The sequence below is a fragment of the Hemitrygon akajei genome, chromosome 17 (assembly GCF_048418815.1).
Source record: "Hemitrygon akajei chromosome 17, sHemAka1.3, whole genome shotgun sequence".
Taxonomy (NCBI): domain Eukaryota; kingdom Metazoa; phylum Chordata; class Chondrichthyes; order Myliobatiformes; family Dasyatidae; genus Hemitrygon; species Hemitrygon akajei.
The window spans coordinates 58,573,608-58,592,962 of record NC_133140.1 but is presented as its reverse complement, the minus strand read 5'-3'; the positions used below and the strand labels follow the sequence as shown (position 1 = coordinate 58,592,962).

The 19,355-nt window shown below is 39.5% G+C and overlaps 1 long non-coding RNA gene across 1 annotated transcript in view; it reads left to right on the top strand.

Moving 5' to 3' along the window:
* The first annotated feature begins 1,334 nt into the window (after nt 1-1,334).
* Nucleotides 1,335-19,355, top strand: part of LOC140740994 (uncharacterized) — a 32,110-nt gene continuing 14,089 nt past the window's right edge. Inside the window, exons 1-2 of the long non-coding RNA XR_012101978.1 lie at nt 1,335-1,478; nt 16,187-16,389. This is a non-coding gene — a long non-coding RNA (uncharacterized lncRNA). The remainder of the gene's footprint in view (nt 1,479-16,186; nt 16,390-19,355) is intronic.

Sequence of the window (19,355 nt, the reverse complement as noted above, 5' to 3'; positions counted from 1 at the left end):
TTTGCTACAAAATGCTATTGGCAATATATACTTTAAGCTAGTGAACATTGGATGGTATTATTCAATAGGAAGAGCACATTCATTCTATGTAACAAATGTTTTATTATCCTTTTGTTACTAAGGCAATATGTCCCTTTGAAGCTGTAAGGCAGAAGTACTGCTTCCCCATGGGTTATCATACAAACCTCTAGATCAATGTAGATCTGAAATCAGAAGTCATTTTCACAACCTAAAACACTGTGTATATTGAAAATCTGTAATAATAACAGAATAGCCAATATTTCTGCTACATGAAGTTCTATATGTCCCTAAATATCTTCCTCTGCAGCCTGTCAAGGATCTCGATAAACTTTCTGTAAAATGGTATCTAGAAATATAGTCAATATTCTGCCCCGAAGGTCTAATTAACAAAAGAATTTAACTCAAGTTCCTCAAATTTCTTCCATTGTTATGCATTGCCCTTTCTTTCAAAGCCAAATGCAAGTTTTTTTTCTACAGTGATATAACTACTAAATTTAAAGTACATAAGGGTAAATGGGAAAGTGGAAATGCTAATTGCATTAGATGTTGGGAGCATAAATTCAACAGACCAGCCCACACCTGTGGAGAGAAAAGCAGCACAAACAGTTCGGATCAATGATCTTTCACCAGAAGGAGGAATTGCCTTGACTTCAAATAATTGCCTGGATTTTTAAGGTAGTCGTGATAACACTGGAATTTCTGGGTAAATGGTGGTGATGCTTGTTATCACTGGTTTGCAAGATTGGCAACAATTTAAGTATTTCTGCACATTCATGTGGGAGTGATAATATCTGAAAGTTTCTGCCAGCCATTTGCTGTGGGAGATCAACTTTGATAAGGTAGAGAAACAACCTAACTGTCCAGCATTTAAGGCTAGACCTTGTCAGATCATTCAGCATCATAGCTTAGGCAATGCAAGGCTCCATTTCCATTTGTTTTCATGGAAGGGGACAACTTGTGAGATGCTCAAGTAAAAGTCTGGGAATTTAAAAAGTTACTTTCAGGTGGGTTATTAATTTAACCTTCGAGGTTTACACCTGATAACATATTTGTTTTTTAAAGATCTTTTTAAAGCTTCAAAGTTTGTAAACACTTCGAGATTTTTAAAAAGATTTTAAACATTTAACCATTGTTTTTAGAAGTTTTCAAATATTTTTGCATATCCAAGACATAATATATTGAATAATTTATATCTTTAAGAATTCCAGTTAAATCTGGAGTTGTGACCAATCTGACTGTTACATTTTTCTCAATTTCTCAACGTACTTTCGCAAACACAAGAAAATCTGCAGGTGCTGGAAATCCAAAGCAACATGCACGAGGTGCTGGAGGAACTCAGCAGGCCAGGCAGCATCTATAGAAAAGAGTAATCAGTCGATGTTTCATGCTGGGTCCCTTCGTCAGGAGTTGTCACAGCATTTTCCACAAGTGCCCATTGGCAGAACACAAAAATTAAGGTAACTTTCATTAATTGAAGTACTTTCCCACTTTGCACACAATCCACAGGTTTACTCTTTGTTTTTCACTCTTCTGGATAGATCATGAAACCATGTATTTCACTTCTTTTACGTTTGTTTTTCATCCTGAGTGTGATTCTGGAACTGTTGGAGCCTGTGATTTGCAGTTTGGAGACTGTTTGGGTGTTTCCGCGCTCTGCAGTCTCCAAGAGGATTCCAGGAGGCAGGGGCAAAGTGTGTGAACCTCGTGGTGAGAAGCCACGGGACGGGGCATAAGCCTGTGTTCAACTCCATATTACCGATTAAAGGTTCCATTTTTGGCCAATTAAAGTGACGAGGGAGATTGAAACATTGAGGCGAATGAGGAAGGTGAGCACTGGCTGCTTGCCTTTTGATTGCTGATGGGATCACTCCGCTGCCAGAGAGGGGAAACTGCCTTTTAATCGATGGTAGGATCACTCTGCTGACGGAGAGGGGAGACTGCCTTTTGATTGGTGGTGGGGTCATTCCGCTGTCAGAAAGGGGAAACTGCCTTTTGATTGATGGTGGGATCGCTCTGCTGCCAGAGAGGGAAGGGCCTGCGACTGTGTCCAGAGAATGTTACCCAAGTTTTCTGCATTTTGGATATGGACTTGGACTAGACATTTTTCAGTATTATAGTTTTTTATATACTGTGTTTTATATATTTTTATATATGTATAGTTTTTTATATACTGTGTTTTTCAGCTAAACACAATGAATACACAAGGACTGTAGAAGGAAGGTCAGTAAAAATAATTCTGGTAAACTACTGCAAGGAATAGTTGTTAATACAATGTATAGATTTGTTAATTGATAACATCTCTATAAAAAATCGGCTGGTGGCGTAATGGCATCAGCGCTGGACTTCGGGGTGAGGGGTCGCGAGTTTGAATCTGGTCGGTTCTCTTGCACGCTCTCCATCCGTGCCTGGGTTGAGTGTCGAGATAGCGACTTGACCTTGTTAAAAAAAAAACCTGGAGAGGGATGGGATCTGCCAGATTTCAGATGCCCAAGATGATGAGCAATCACCAAAAAGATTGGTGCAAAAAGCTTGTCATGAAGACACACACACACACACACACACACACACACACACACACACACACACACACACACACACACACACACACACACACACACACACACACACACACACACACACACACACACACACACACACACACACACACACACACACCATCTCTATAAGTAAACGTACCCATAAGTTTGAAAGTGTCTTGAATCAGATAAAGACCTGTCACTAATTTATGGCTACAGTTCTCTCCAGGATTGGTGGATTTAGCTTTTCAAGTCAGAGCTAGTCAGCTAGATGATAAATACATGCATGCATGTTTTGATGAATAGAAAATGTTTAAAATTTTGTGGTTGTTAAGCAGAAGGAACATGCAAATATAGTGATATAAACTGTACCTTTGTTTTGGCTTTTCTGAATGGGTGACTACTGAACCTTAAAACGGGTCATATTTTGCAACTTCACTAAATTCTTAGAAACATGTTTATGGTAAGATTTCTTTGGATATTTAAGTGAATGTATCACTACAGGTGTAGCACTTGTTCTGCTTCCAAGGATAAGTGCCAGGAGGGTGATCAGTGGGGAGGGTAGACTGGACAAGGGAGTAACATGGGGAGGGATCCCTGCGGAAAGCAGAAAGTGGGGAGGAGGGAAAGATATGCTTGGTGGTGGGATCCCGCTGGAGATAGCGGAAGTTACAGAGAATTATGTGCTGGATGTGGAGGCTGATGGGGTGGTAGGTGAGGTCAAGAGCAACCCTATCCCTGGTGGGGTGGTAGGAGGATGCGGTGAGGGCAAACATGCATGAAATGGAGGAGGTGCAGTTGAGGACAGCATTGATAGTGGAGGAGGGAAACCCCTTTCTTTGAAGAAGGAGGATATCTCCTTCATTCTGGAATGAAAAGGTCCTCCTGGGTTCCGGTGACATCATCGTCGAGAATGGCAACTTAAGTCACTAGCTCCTCTGGAAAAATGCATATTAAGCACAGTTAACCCATCAAATATAGGATTTTTCAAAAGTATTTGAACTGATAAGAGGGGCAAGAATGGGGAAAAAGAATGGAAATTTAAAAAGCGACGCTGCGGAGCCTGCGGCCAAGAGGAGTGCAGCGAGCGGCTCACCTACCCAACCGTGTGCTAGTGAGGCGGACGCTGGGCCTCGTTCAGGTGAAGCAGCGAATATGATCGAAATTTTGAAAGAGATAAGGGAGTTCCAGAAAGATATAAAACAGCAGCTACATGATATTAAGTCAGAGCTCGCCAACGTCAATCAAAAAATAGCGGTGGCAGAGACTCGAATTGAGAAGGTGGAAGATCGCGTTCAAAACATGGAATGGATACTAAGTAAGATGATAAAAATATTAAATCAACAAGAAGGTAAACTGCTTGACCTGGAGGGAAGATCACGGCAGAAAAATATCAGAATATACAACGTTCCCAAAGGAAAGGAGGGCTTGTCTATGATGGAGTTTGTCGGAAAGTTGCTGCGGGACGCACTGGAGCTTCCCTCGACTATGGAGCTGGAAATTGAGAGAGCGCATCGTGCGCTTGTCCCAAAACCTACCTGAGATAGAGCAGATAAGCCACGCTCAATAATAATTAAATTCCTTCGATACACTACCAAGGCGGAGATTCTACGAAGGGCCTGGGGTAAGAAGAGGGTGTTTTTAGACGATAAATTAATATATTTCGACCAAGATTACTCCCCCCCCCCCCCGCGGTCCTGCAGAAATGTAAAGAAAACTCTGAAGTAAAGCGAATACTAAAGCAAGAAAGGATTAGATTTCAAACTCCGTAGCCTGCTAAACATATAGGGTTTTATCAAAATGGGATCCAACTGTATCAGACAGTGGAAGAGGTGACTACAGACATGAAGGTCAGAGGGTTGCCCATCAGCGTGATCAAACCGAGGGAAAGCCTGGCAGAGGAATTATCTCGCTCTGCTTGGGAAATAGTGCGAGAATCAAGAAGGCAGGAGACAGGAGGAGGCAGAGAGAAATATATCAGGAAGAGACTGGGAGTTTTCCAAAGACAGCCCTCATCCCCTCCAGAAGAGCCATAAGGTTTGACTAACTTTAAAAATGTTGAGAAGCTTGAATGTTGAGAAATTGCAGGGGCCCTGGCAGAAATATTTTAAATGTCGATATCCACTGGTCAGGTGCCAGAGGATTGGAGGATAGCTCATGTAGTTCTGTTGTTTAAAAAAGGCTCAAAAAGTAAGCCGGGAAATTATAGGCCGGTAAGTTTGACATCGGTAGTAGGTAAATTATTGGAAGGAATACTAAGAGATAGGATCTACAAGTATTTGGATAGACAGGGACTTATTAGAAAAAGTCAGCATGGCTTTGTGCGTGGTAGGTCATGTTTAACCAATCTATTAGAGTTTTTCAAGGAAGTTATCAGGAAAGTGGATGAAGGGAAGGCAGTGGATGTTGTATACATGGACTTCAGTAAGGCCTTTGACAAGGTCCCGCATGGGAGGTTAGTTAAGAAGATTCAGTCACCATGTATACATGGAGAGGTGGTAAATTGGATTAGATATTGGCTCAATGGAAGAAGCCAGAGAGTGGTAGTGGAGGATTGCTACTCTGAGTGGAGGCCTGTGAATAGTGGTGTGCCACAGGGATCAGTGCTGGGTCCATTGTTATTTGTCATCTATATCAATGATCTGGATGATAATGTGGCAAATTGGATCAGCAAATTTGCTGATGATACAAAGATTGGAGGTGTAGTGGACAGTGAGGAAGGTTTTCAAAGCTTGCAGAGGGATTTGGATCAGCTGGAGGAATGGGCTGAAAAATAGCAGATAGAGTTTAATGCGGACAAGTGTGAGGTATTGCACTTCGGAAGGTCAAACCAAGGTAGAACATACAAGGTAAATGGTAGGACACTGAGGAGTGCAGTAGAACAGAGGGATCTGGGAGTACAGATACATAATTCCCTAAAAGTGGCTTCACAAGTAGATAGGGTTGTAAAGAAAGCTTTTGGTACATTGGCCTTTATAAATCAAAGTATTGAGTATAAGAGTTGGAATGTAATGGTGAGGTTGTATAAGACATTGGTGAGACCGAATTTGGAGTATTGTGTGCAGTTTTGGTCACCTAATTACAAGAAGGATATTAATAAGGTTGAAAGAGTGCAGAGAAGGTTTACAAGGATGTTGCTGGGACTTGAGAAACTGAGTTACAGAGAAAAGTTGAATAGGTTAGGACTTCATTCCCTGGAGCGTAGGAGAATGAGGGGTGATTTGATAGAGGTGTATAAAATTATGATGGGTATAGATAGAGTGAATGCAAGCAGGTTTTTTCCACTGAGGCCAAGGGAGAAAAAAAAGAGGTCATGGGTTAAGGGTGAAGGGGGAAAAGTATAAAGGGAACATTAGGGGGGCTTCTTCACGCAGCGAGTGGTGGGAGTGTGGAATGAGCTGCCAGATGAAGTGGTGAACGTGGGCTCACTTTTGACATTTAAGAAAAACTTGGACAGTTATATGGATGAGAGGGGTTTGGAGGGATATAGCCCAGGTGCAGCTCAGTGGGACTAGTCAGAAAAATGGTTCAGCACAGCCAAGAAGGGCCAAAAGGCCTGTTTCTGTGCTGTAATGTTCTATGGTTCTATGGTTCTAAACAGAAGCAAAAGAAGATGGTGATATACCTATCTCGAGAAATACTTATTATAATATGGATTTTATATTACTTAGTTGTTATTCTTTATTCGCTCACTTACTCCTTTTCCCCCCACCAAAATGAGAATATATATATGTGTGCATGTATGTCTATGCATGTAATATATACGTGTGTGTGTGGGTGTGTGTGCATATATATGTGTATATATAGGAGGAGTACACAGGGAAATCTTTTCTGTGTAATGGATTTGTTCACTGACTTTTATGAATACTGCAATGGGGGCCCTCAACTCACAAGTAGGAGGGGTTATCCCCCACAGCTAGACATTTCCTCTAGCTCAATGCAGGGTCATCTACCAGAGACCTCAGCCTTGGAAGCACACATTCATTGCCATTTTTGTTATTATTTGTGTTTCTTGGTTCTTATTTGTTCAGGGAGTAGATCGATTAAGTTTTATTCTGCTAATTTCAATGATACATTGACAGATAAATACAGATGGCTAAGGACAAAGTAAAATTCATTTCTTTTAATGTCAATGGGCTATTAAATCCAATCAAACATAATAGAATTTTATCCAAAATGAAAAAAGAACAAGCCCATGTAGTATATTTACAGGAAACTCATTTACGTAATAATGAGCATAGAAAACCAAAGAGAATGGGCTTCACTAATTTGTTTTTCTCCTCATATAAATCAGGACATAGGAGAGGAGTTGCTATTCTTATCTTAAGTAAACTAAATTTTGAAAAAGTATTCGAAATGGGAGATAAAGAGGGCAGATATATTCTGGTAAGGGGGAATATAGACGGAAATTCAGTTACTCTATTGAATATATACACACCCCCGGGAAGTGATATTGGTTTCTTTCAAAAAATTACTGATATCATGGTAGCAGAAACAGAAGGTCTCCTGGTATGTTGGGGAGACTTAAATTTACAATTACAACCAAACTTAGACTCTTCCAATAGAAAAACCTATGAAACAAAATGCTTACATAAGAAAGTTAATACACTTTTTGAGGATGTTGGTTTAATTGATATATGGAAGAACTTTTTCCCCGACAGAAGGGATTATACTCATTATTCTGCTCCCCATTCTGTATATATCACCATATAACCATATATACAAGAATAGACTATTTCATAACATTTGGAAAAGACAAAGACAAAATAAACACCTGTGGAATTGGGACAATAGATGTAAGTGACCATGCACCTATATATTTATCTGTTGATTTTAACCTACAACCAAAGAATACTATTTGGAAACTAAATTCAAGTCTACTCAATGATCTGTACTTTAAGGAACAAATTAAAAAAAGAAATTGGTCTCTACTTAGAATTTAATGATAATGGAGAGGTTTCACCTCCCATTTTATGGGATACTCTGAAGGCTGTTTTAAGAGGGAAAATAATAGCGATATCTTCATACAAGAAAAAAATAAGGAATAAAACATTAGAGGAATTACAAAATAGGCTGAAGGAGCTAGAGAAAAAAAACACAAATTGAATTTGGCACAGGATACATTAGGGGAAATTTTAAAAATTAGGAATGAAATTAATAGTTTGGCTATGCAAGTAATCAGGAAAAATTTAATGTTTCTGAAACAGAGACATTATGAAAGTGGATCAAAGTCTATGAAAATACTGGTGTGGAAACTGAGAAAAGAAGATAGCAGAAAATACAATTCATAGAATTAGGGACCCAAGAACGAAAATGATAAAACAATAAGCTAAGTGAAATTCAAGAAGCTTTTGAGGTATTTTACAAAACTCTATATTCCAAAGTTCCAGGGGGAAGCATAATCCAAACTGACACCTTTTTGAATTCTCTACAGTTACCCACTTCAAGCGAAGAGCAAAATAGAACGATGACTGCTGACATAAGTGAAGTTGAATTAAAAGTTGCAATTAGTAGGCTTAAATTAAGCAAGTCACCAGGATCAGATAGGTATATGGCAGAGTGGTACAAAGAATTTAAAAATGAGTTAATTCCTGTTTTACTCCCCACACTGAACTGGACTCTAAAAAAGGCACAAATGCCACCCAGTTGGAAGGAAGCGATAATCTCAGCTATACCGAAAGAAGGCAAGGATAAAATGGAATGTGGGTCATTTAGACCAATATCCGTTCTTAATGTAGTTTATAGGTTATTTACCTCCATCATGGCCAAACGATTAGAGGAATTTCTACCCATGCTGATACGTAACGATCAGACAGGTTTTATACGACAACGCCAAACATAAGACAATATACAAAGGACACTTCACATTATGGATCATATACAAAAAATTAAATTGAAGCAATACTGATAAACATGGACTCTGAAAAGGCATTTGATTCGGTTAATTGGAATTTTCTTTACAGAGTTTTACATAGATTTGGTTTCCAAGACACAATTATTAAAACTATACAGACACTATATGACAACCCTACTGCTAGGATTAAAATCAATGGATATTTATCAAATAGTCTTACCCTAGAAAGGGGCACAAGACAGGGTTGTGCATGGTCACCGCTACTCTTCGCATTATATCTGGAACCATTAACTCAATACATCAGACAAAATGAAGATATCAGGGGAATTACTATTAAAGGGACAGAGCATAAATTGGCTTGTTACGCAGATGACATTTTGATCTATCTAGGGCAACCAACGTACTCTTTACCTAAATTGATGCAATCCTTTGAACAATATGGTCAATTATCAGGATACAAGATCAACATAGATAAAACCCAATTACTTTCATATTACTCCACCAAGAGAAATTGAAAGTAGATATCCCTGGGCATGGCAAACAGAGTCTTTCAAATATTTGGGCATCATTATGCCAAAAGATTTGGCAAAATGATCAGAATGTAATTATCAGCCTTTATATAAAAAATTAAGGAAGATATGGCAAGATGGAACCTGATTCCTTTTTTTCAGTCTCAGTTCAAAGATTGAGTCTATTAAAATTAATATACTGCCCAGGCTGTTATATCTCTTTCAGACCCTACCAATAGAGATTAATCAAAATCAATTCAATGAATGGAACAAGATGTTATCAAGGTATATTTGGCAGGGTAAAAGGCCTAGAGTTCATCTGAAAACTTGGCAATTAGCAAGAGAAAAGGGGGGGGGGGGATGGTGCCTACCTTCTCTTAGAGATTATTACTTTGCAGCACAGTTGAGAGCTGTGATGGGTTGGTTCAACCCATCATATGACGTTCAATGGAAAAACATTGAGGAGCGGGTACTTCCCATCCCCATACAAGCAATTTTGGCTGATAACAACCTGCAAAGGTACATAAATACTATTGATAACCCATGGGTGAAATTGACTCTTAAAATATGGAAAACTACTATAAAAGAATATAATCTAGAGGGAGGTACTGCAATTCTTAAATGGTGTGCATATGACTCGGATTTTACACCAAATAAATTGGATGCTAGATTTAAGGACTGGACAGCTAAAGGAATAACAGTTCTTTGCAACATAATGAAAGAAGGAACACTGTTCAGTTTTGAAATGCTTAAAGAGAAACACTTATTAGAAAAACAAGATTTTTATCAGTATTTACAGATGCGACAATATGTTAATAAGATGCTTAAAAATAAAATCAAGGCAAGTACATGCTTGATAGAGCTATTTAGAAAAGCATATAATTCAGATAACGGTAGTAGAATCATTTCAAGCATGTATAAGGGGTTGTCAAATCTTAAAACACATTCGACTTCATACATTAAAAAAATGGGGTAAGGAAGGAGGAATAATTATATTTGAGGAAGAATGGACAATAATATGGAGGGATTAATGGAAGTGTACCAGTTCACAGAAATGGAGTTTGGATGGAAAAACTTGATAAGATATTTTATTACACCCTCTCAGAAATCCTATTATGATAGTAACCTCCCTGTTTGCTGGAGAAATTGTGGAAATCAAAATGCAAATCATTATCATATTTTTTGGGACTGCCCTGTTATCAAAGACTATTGGAGGGGGATACACAATGCCCTACAAGACATTTTTAAATGTGAAATACCCTTAGAGAGTAAGACCATATATTTTGGATATATACCTCAAGAATGGTTGAAAAGAGATAAATATTTAATGAATATGCTGTTGGTGGCTGGTAAAAAGACTCTTACTAGGAAATGGTTATCACAGGACAGCCCAACTTTAAATGCATGGATGGAAATTACAATGGACATTTACAAAATGGAGAAGATAACAGCATCTGTTAATCATAAGCTGGAACAATTTGATTCATACTGGGGAAAATGGTTTAACTACATAATGCCTCATAGGCCTGATTTTATTCTTACAAATCAATGAATATGTTGTAAAAAAAAATCACTCCCTACTTGTACATAGTTTTTTCCTTTTGCTTGTTTTTTCTCTCCACTCTTTTCTATTAGTGTATACCTCAGATAATTACTATGTGGAGATTTGTGACATATATGATTATATGATATATATGTACAATGTCTGAAATACATCTTATGGAAATGTTTGCTTGATGATGAGCTTCAATAAAAAAAATAAATTACAAAAAAAAAGGTCCTCCTAACAGCAGATGTGGTGGAGACCATAAGACAATAAGACATAGCAGCAGAATTAGGCTCTCTGGCCCATCGAGTCTGCTCTGCCATTCAATCATGGCTGATCCTTTTTTTCCTATCTCCTCCTCATCCCCAGTTCCCGGCCTTTTCCCTGTAACTTTTGATGCCATGTCCAATCAAGAACCTATCAATCTCTGCCTTAAATACACCCAACGACCTGGCCTCCCCAGCTATTTACGGCAATAAATTCCACAAATTCACCACCCTTTGGCTAAAGAATTTTTTCTGCATCTCTGCTTTGAAAGGGTGCCCCTCTATCCTGAAACTGTGTCCTCTTGTCCTAGACTCACTCACCATAGGAAACATTCTTTCCACATCTACTCTGTCTAGGCCTTTCAACATTTGAATGGTTTCAATGAGATCACCCCCTCATCCTTCTGAATTCCAGTGAATTCAGACCCAAAGTCATCAAACGTTTCTTGTATGATAACCCTTTCATTTATGGAATCATCCTTGTGAACGTCCTCTGGACCCTCTCCAATGCCAGCACATTTTTTCTAAGATACTGTTCACAGTACTCAAGGTGAGGTCTCGCCAGTGCCTTATAAAGCCTCAGCATCACATCCTTGTTCTTATATTTTAGACATCTTGTAGTGAATGCTAACATGGCATTTGCGTTCCTCACCACTGACTCAACCTGCAAGTTAACATTTAGGGTGTTCTGCACAAAGACTCCCAAGTCCCTCTGCATCTCAGATTCCTGAATTTTATCCCCATTTAGAAAATAGTCCGCACATTTATTTCTACAACCAAAGTGCATGACCATGCATTTCCCAACATTGTATTTCATTTGTCACTTTCTTGCCCATTCCCCTAATCTGTCTAAGTCCTTCTGCATCCTACCTGTTTCCTCAACACTACCTGCCCCTCCACCAATCTTCATATCATCTGCAAACTTTGCAACAAAACCATCTCTTCCATTATCTAAATCATTAATATACAGCATAAAAAGTAGTGTTCCCAACACCGACATCTGCGGAATACCACTAGTCACTGGCAACCAACCAGAAAAAGATCATTTTATTCCCACTCACCACCTCTTACCAATCAGCCAATGTTCTAACCATGCCAGTAACTTTCCTGTAATGCCATGGGCTCTTAACTTGGTAAACAGCCTCATGTGTAGCACATTGTCAAAGGCCTTCTGAAGGTACAAATATACAACATCCACTGCATCTGCTTTATCTATCCTACTTGTAATCTCCTCAAAAAATTCAAACAGGTTAGTCAGACAGGATTTTCCCTGAAGGAAACCATGTGACTTTGTACTATCTTGTCCTGTGTCACCAAGTACTCATCACCTCATCCTTAACAATTGACTCTAACATCTTACCAACCACTGAGGTCAGGCTAACTGTTCTATAATTTACTTTCTGCCGCCTTCCTCCTTAATTAAAGAGCGGAGTAGCATATGCAATCTTCCAGTCCTCCGACACCATGCCAGAGTCCAATGATTTTTGAAAGATCATTTCTAAGGCCACCACAATCTCCAATGCTACCTCTTTCAGAACCATAGGGTGCAGTTCATCTGATCTGGTTGACTTATATACCTTTAGGTCTATTAGCTTTTTGAGGTCCTTCTTTCTTGTAACAGTAACTGCACCCACTTCTCTTCTTTCAGACACTACAACATCAGGCACGTTGAGACGGAGGAGCTGAGAGAAGGGGATGGTATTTTTATAGGTGCAGAATGGACAGCACAGAAGACTGGTGATTTTTATTTAGGCCAGATACTTTTACCTTGTTCATTGGAAGCTATGCATTTCTTCATTTCAATACCCTGTCAGTCAACAGATGCATTTGGAACTGTACCATAGATCTCAAGAGGTAACACAGCCATGGTTTCAGATGTAATAAAGAAAGTCCTTTACTCCAGAATTTATTGAACTCTAAAGAGATAAAATTAAGAGACTTCATTTTGAAACTTCCTCAAAAAGTCATGAGCTGGTAGATAACCAGCCAATTAAATGTCAATTTTGAAATAAGCTTAATGTGAGTTATCTGATCTCAGCTTGAATTAATCATTGGGTAGACAATTAGTCCCCAGCTACTTCTGGACGATCCAGAATGATAACGCAAACCCCAGCTGCAAGTTACTTTAATGTTCAATGGACTACTGATCCAGAGTTTAAACTCCTGGATGAAGAATTTGGAATTAAATTAAGTACAGGGGGACACCTGGTATTATGAATTTTTATTGCAGTTTATTAGTTAAGACAGGAAAATATTTTTTAAAAAGATTTTGATATTTCTTCAAGAAGTCACTGAGAATCAGTTCATTACTCTAAATTTAACTAAAGTCTCTAATTCAGGGGTTCCCGAACTGGGGTCCATGGATCCCTTGCTTAATGGTATAGGTTCATGGCATAAGAATGGTTGGGAATTCCTGCTCTAAGCAGATACTGTATATAAAATGCTGAACATATTAATACTGATTATGTTAATCCTTACGTTTGCAGTTCTAATATCACATTATGAGACACTGATGTCAGGATATTATCTGGCTGAAATGCAAAATGAAATCAGTAAATTCTACTGTGGGTATAGGTTTGTGAACTCTGCAATACCTGCTTATCAGTTTCATACAACTTTTGATGGTTGATTTTGGCATGTTCACTTGATGATTGTAATAGAGAATAAAAGCATGTTCATTAGTAACATACAAGATGTTGGAAGAACTCAGAGGGAGGAAAATGGATAGTTGATGATTTGGATCAATGCTCTTCATGTGGACTGTAAGGGAGTTGGGAGACATGCAATATAAAAAAGGTGAACAGAGTGTTAGAACAAGCATTATCTAGGTAAAGAGGGGTTATGAGGAGGAGAGAGGAAAGGCCAGAATGGGAACAGTTTACCTGAAATTGGAGTATTCAGTGTTCATGCTGTCAGATTGTAGACTACCCAGGCAGAATGTGAAGTGCTGTTCCTCTAGTTTCTGTTTAGCATCATCCTGGCAGTGAAAGAAGCTGAGGACAGGCACATCGGCATGACATTGGGGAGGAGAATTAAAATGGCTAACGAATGGGAGCTCCAGGAGGCAATGGTGGATGGAGTGCCTCACCTAGCTTGTGCAATGATGTACCCAGTTCTCCCTACACTCACCCAGTCCCCCATCACCCTCTTTCTTCTCTCTCTTCCACCCATTCCACCAGCCTGTCATGCAGGCATTCATTTTACTGGGTCCCCTCCGCCACTGGTTCCATCTGCTTATCTCTCACGTGACTTCATCCTCCATGTTTCTCTCTATCATCTTCAGACCATTGTTGCCTCCAGCTGTCACTTCTCAGCTCCTGGTGCTATTTCTACTTGGCCCTCCTCTACCTACATATTACCCTTCCCTACCTGGATCCACCTGTCACTTAATGCTCTTGATCCACCCCATTCCTTCACAGGCTGGCTTCTCTCTGCTTTGGCATGAAGTTTCAACTGTTTATTTCCCCTTCTAGATGATGCTTGACTCACTGAGTTCCTCCAGCATCTTGTTTTTTCCTGCAGTTTCCAGCATCTGCAGTCTATTGTGCCTTTACCAATATTATGGGAACGTTTACATCTACCTGGACAAAGTATGGGCTTTAATTTAACATTTTAGCTGAAAGAAAATAGCTCTGACAACCCAGACTCAGTGGTGCCGAGTTCTGGATGGAGCTGAAATGTGGGGTGCTAAGAGCATTTGTCAAACCTAATGTGAAAGCCTTTCACCTTTATGTAGTTGCTTAGGATCATTATCTCTGATATTCCAGGTTCATTTTCCTTCTGGCTGTTTTAGTGATAGCAGGAGACCATGGCGATAATTGGTCACTCCACTGCTTAAGCACAGAGACAGGGAACAGTGTGAGTGATGGGTTTACTAACCGGTTATAGAAGAGGAGAATCAAAGGGAATGGGACGTTTGCATTAAATCCCACCACATATTTTACGGGATAATGAAATAAAATCTAGTCAACAAGTTGTTTATTTGTATATTATCCCTGGAATTTTGTGTATTAATACATGTGAATGACATTAACTTTTCAAACAGGAGCATAGGTTCTAAATATATAAATTGTTCTGGCTTGGTGGCATGATATGGTAGCTATTGCTTGTATACATTAAGTTGGCTGTTAGGTTAATTAATCATAACATAAAAACAGTCTGTCCCTTTAAGCACAATTTATTTTCCACAAAAGAGCTTTCTCCTCCCCCACCCCCAAAATAACTTAGCTAGTCATGCTTGATCATAGACTGTGTGGCCGATCATTTAAAAATAAAGTACACTGTACACCAGCTTTTAATTCCCAGCTGGAGATAAACATTTGGAAAAATGATCAAACAAACATTGTTGGATTCAACCCATGGTCCAAGCACTAAGACATTATTCAATTATGCAGAGAAACAAATTCCTCTGTATTTTGGCATTCTTGTTTCTCATGTGATGTGCTCCTCACTATGTAACTTTTATTCATGTGATTACAGTGAATATTTAGGTCTAGAATTTACAGCCGCCCAGTTACCAAGGATTGCCAAGCTTCTCTGGTGCTTTACATTACATCATGTTGCAGGAGAGAATGAAAGAAAAGGAAATGCATTTCATTACTGGTAGTTCACAGGAGGGCAGAAAGTATGGTTACTAATTGATGCACCATCAATAACTCACTCTGAGACGTAAAGGCGAGATATCGGCTTTTATTGACTGGAAGAAGGAACAAGCAGTGGTTGACCACCATACTACATCCTGGAGACAGAGAGGCCGGGCTCAGGCCTCAATCGCCTTTATACCGGGGTCTGTGGGAGGAGCCACAGGAGCAGTCAGCAGGGGGCATGTCCAGACAGGTATATGTAGTTCAGCACACTAGTGCATGACTCTGATGAGTATCACACAGAAGAAAGTAAGGACAAGTACAGTAACGGTCAAACTAGAGGAAGAGCACCTCATATTCTGCCCAGGGAGTCTAAAACCCAGTAGCATGAATATTCTCCTCTGCCCCTTTCTCTCTTCTCCTAGTCTACCCAATTGCTCCTACATTCACCCAACACCCCATACCTCCAATCTGTTATTAACTAGTCCCTTTTCCCTCCTCCTTATACACTTCCCAGTGTCCATGCCACCTCCCTGATTTGGTTCTATGATCCTCTACCTTTTTTTTCCTATCAAATTCCATTGTTTGCAATCCTTTGTTGCCTCCAATTATCACCTCCCAGCCTCTGTTGCTATTTCCACCCTTCCCACCTCCATCTGCCAATCGCCCCTCCTCACCTGGATCCACCTATCACCTCTCCCCAGCCATTCCTGTCCCTGCCGTCTCCCTTCGCCTATTCGTGCCGGTTATTTCATCTCTATTTCAGTCAAGATGAAGGGCCTCAATCCAAAACATCAACTATTAATTTTCTCTCTACAGATGCTACCTGACTTGCTCAGTTCCTCCAGCATTTTTTTTCATTTGTTCCAGAATTCCAGCATCTGTACTCTTCAGTGTCTGCACAATGAATGCCCTGCTTTACTGGTGGGCTAGGCACAAAACCGTGTCAATCATGGGGAAGGAAGGATACTGGCAACAGTATGGTAAAGGACTCTGTGTCGAGCCTGGAGTCCATCCTTTCAGCACGGAAAAGTGAACTCCACGTGCACACTTGTGGACACAATTGTGATGAGGTGGGTGACAGCTAAAGTAAAAGCTTCTATAGCAGCACCAGCAGCTACCGAACAAAAGGAGAAGTATAAGCTGTGGATTGTAGTTTTCACAGCAGTATGTGCTGAGGATTGCTGAGGTACCACCCGAAAGACAAGCAAAATGGCTTACGTCCTCTGCTGACCCCACCCCACCCCCAATTCCTGGACACAAACTCATCCTGTTCTGGCTCCTTTTCATCTTTTATTGCTGCTATTTTACATATTTATACCACTGCTTGTTTTATTATAATAATGCCAGTAACATTCTTACAGTAACTGTCTTAGATAAACATGTACCACACACTTTGCCAGCCTGCCACTTTTGGAGTTAGGAGCCAAGAGTGAGAGTGGAAGGATTTAAACTAGATTGGCACAGGAGCAAGTCAAGGGATAAAGCAATACCCTCTCAGAGTAAATTTAATTATCAGGATAGCTGGGGCACGGCAAAAGGAGGCAAAAGAATACTCAGAGAGCATCACTCTAGAGGGGCTGTATTGTAGACACCCTGCCCCATAGTCACTGGGAACTTGGAGTGTAGGGAATACCTGTGGATCGAGAAACCAGTAAATTGTTTTGGGTCAGGGACCTTTTCTCAATCACAAGGACAGCTCTGGAGTCACATAAAAGCCAGATTTCAAGCTTGAGGATAATCTAGATGCATCACCTTTGCTTACTTTGGAGTGGAGAAAGCTGACAGGCGTCTGATTAAGGTATAGAAAATCATAAGGATACCAGCTTCTTCCCCACCAGATAGTTCAATCAACCTGAAAAACTCCAGCACAGCTTTGTACAATATTTCTTTTCTCCTCTCACTTGAACTAATGTTGTTATGCTTATTTTAGCTAATTTTATCATGTAAGTAATGTATCATTTATATTGGATGCGGAGGAGGTTTACCAGGATGCTGCTTGGTTTGGAGGGCAAATGAGGAGAGGGTAGACAAGTTGGGGGTGGTTTGTCTACAGCAGCAGAGCCAAAGGGGAGATTCGATGGAAGTTTATAAACTTATGCAAGGCATAGAGGAGACAGCCAACATCATTCTTCCAGGATTGACATGTCCATTGACGGAGGGTCTGTATTTAAGACGAGAGAGAAAGTACAAAGGTGATGTGGAAGGCAAGCTTATTACCTGGAGAATGGAGGGAGCCTGAAATACATTGGCAGAGGTGGTGGTAGAGGCAGATAACATAAGAGACTCTAAGATAGGCACAGGAATATGCAGAGAAAGGAGCGATATGGTCAATGTGCAGGGATGAGGGATTAGATTAACCCAGTCATTAGTTTCATCTGTTCAGCACAACAACATGATCTGAACGGCCCGTCCTGTACAGTACTGTTTATGTTCTATGTTAAATCTAAGTTAACTTGTGTTAAGTTTGTAATGTACTGTGCCTTCTTAACCTCTTTATCTACCTATATTGCTCGTTCTCAGGGATCCTTGGGGATGTGCACCATGGTCCCTATTTTCTTAGGGTTCAACTACACATAGTGAATATCAAAACAAAATACAAACTCTGGAGGAACTCTGTGAATACCATGGCCTTAACATCCTCCAAAAATCATCCTCCCAAAACGCAATACCTCACTTGTTTTTCTAGACTAAACTTCCACCAGCCCCATCTTTGCCCATTTTTCTAACCAAACAATATTCTGTATCTGAGAAATATCGTCCTCGCAATCAACAATACCAGCAATCTTCAGGTCACCTGTGAACTTACGAACTACTCCTACGTCAAGTCCTTGATCATCCCTAATGCTTCTTGAACTGAACATACCAACCACCTCCATAGGTCATCTTTGTTTTTAACTCCCTCTTACCTGATCCAACCCGTCCCAGGTTACTTCCAAACCATCCTTCCTGACTGTCCCCATTTGATTACTCCACTTTTGTATGTAAATCTGCAAACATGTTGCAAGATGTATTTAAATTCTAGCTTACTGAGGTTTGTTAGAGAGCTGTGATTCCTGTTACTTGTTATTACCTCCCTTATCTTCACATGTAAACAAAGAGCAGATAGTTATTTTAAAGAACGGAAATGTGCTCTCCATTGAGGCCTTTAGAACTTTGCAAATGTGTGTTGTTTACCAAGAAAAGGTTTGGTTCTGTAGGATGTCACCCAAGGTCAAACAACTGAGCAATGGCAAAGTCTTCCCAAAATCTACATTTCAACAGTCCATCTGGTTAAGAAGTGTGACGACAGTTCAAACTCCATACGTAATCCTAGGCCATCAATAGTCAGCACTTTCAGGAAAGAAGTTCAGGAATTAGGGACAGAGAAAAGGAAAATGGAAGGTTTGTACATTATCTTTGAAATTCATCTTTGTTTAAGGAGCTTAAATATGTTGCCTTTCTGTATATGTTTACATACATCTTGTGTGGAAATTATAAGGCAATTTGAAGAAACTAACAGAATTACATTCTTTAGGAATAATTGCATTTGCACCTTGGAGATTTTATTTTTGCATATGACTAATGCGAAAATGAAAAATGTTATATTAATCTATCAGAGTACATTTGTTGTACAAAATTATGTTCAAAATTCTTTCCAGACCCTGCAAAATGCATACCATTCACTGATGTAACAAATTATGCCATTCATACCTAGGATTTAAGGAGGTTTTCGTGCCACAGGGAAAAATAAATTTAAGTTTTAAGTACTATTAAAGTCATATGACGCCTCGGACTATCATAAGCAACAAAAACCTCATTGTCGAAAAAGGATAAAAATACTGGATACATCGGCACAAATATTTCTGAATTTACTGCTGATAATCATGATGCATGGAAAGGAAAAACATAAAAATATTGTTAAGCTATTTTAACCATGGAATTTTAAGGAATTTTCAATCTGAATATACATGAAACATGAATGTAAATTAGAAGGAAGCAATTAGATGTTAAACTTAATGTATTCCATCAACAAGACGTTCATTTCACTAAGTTAAAT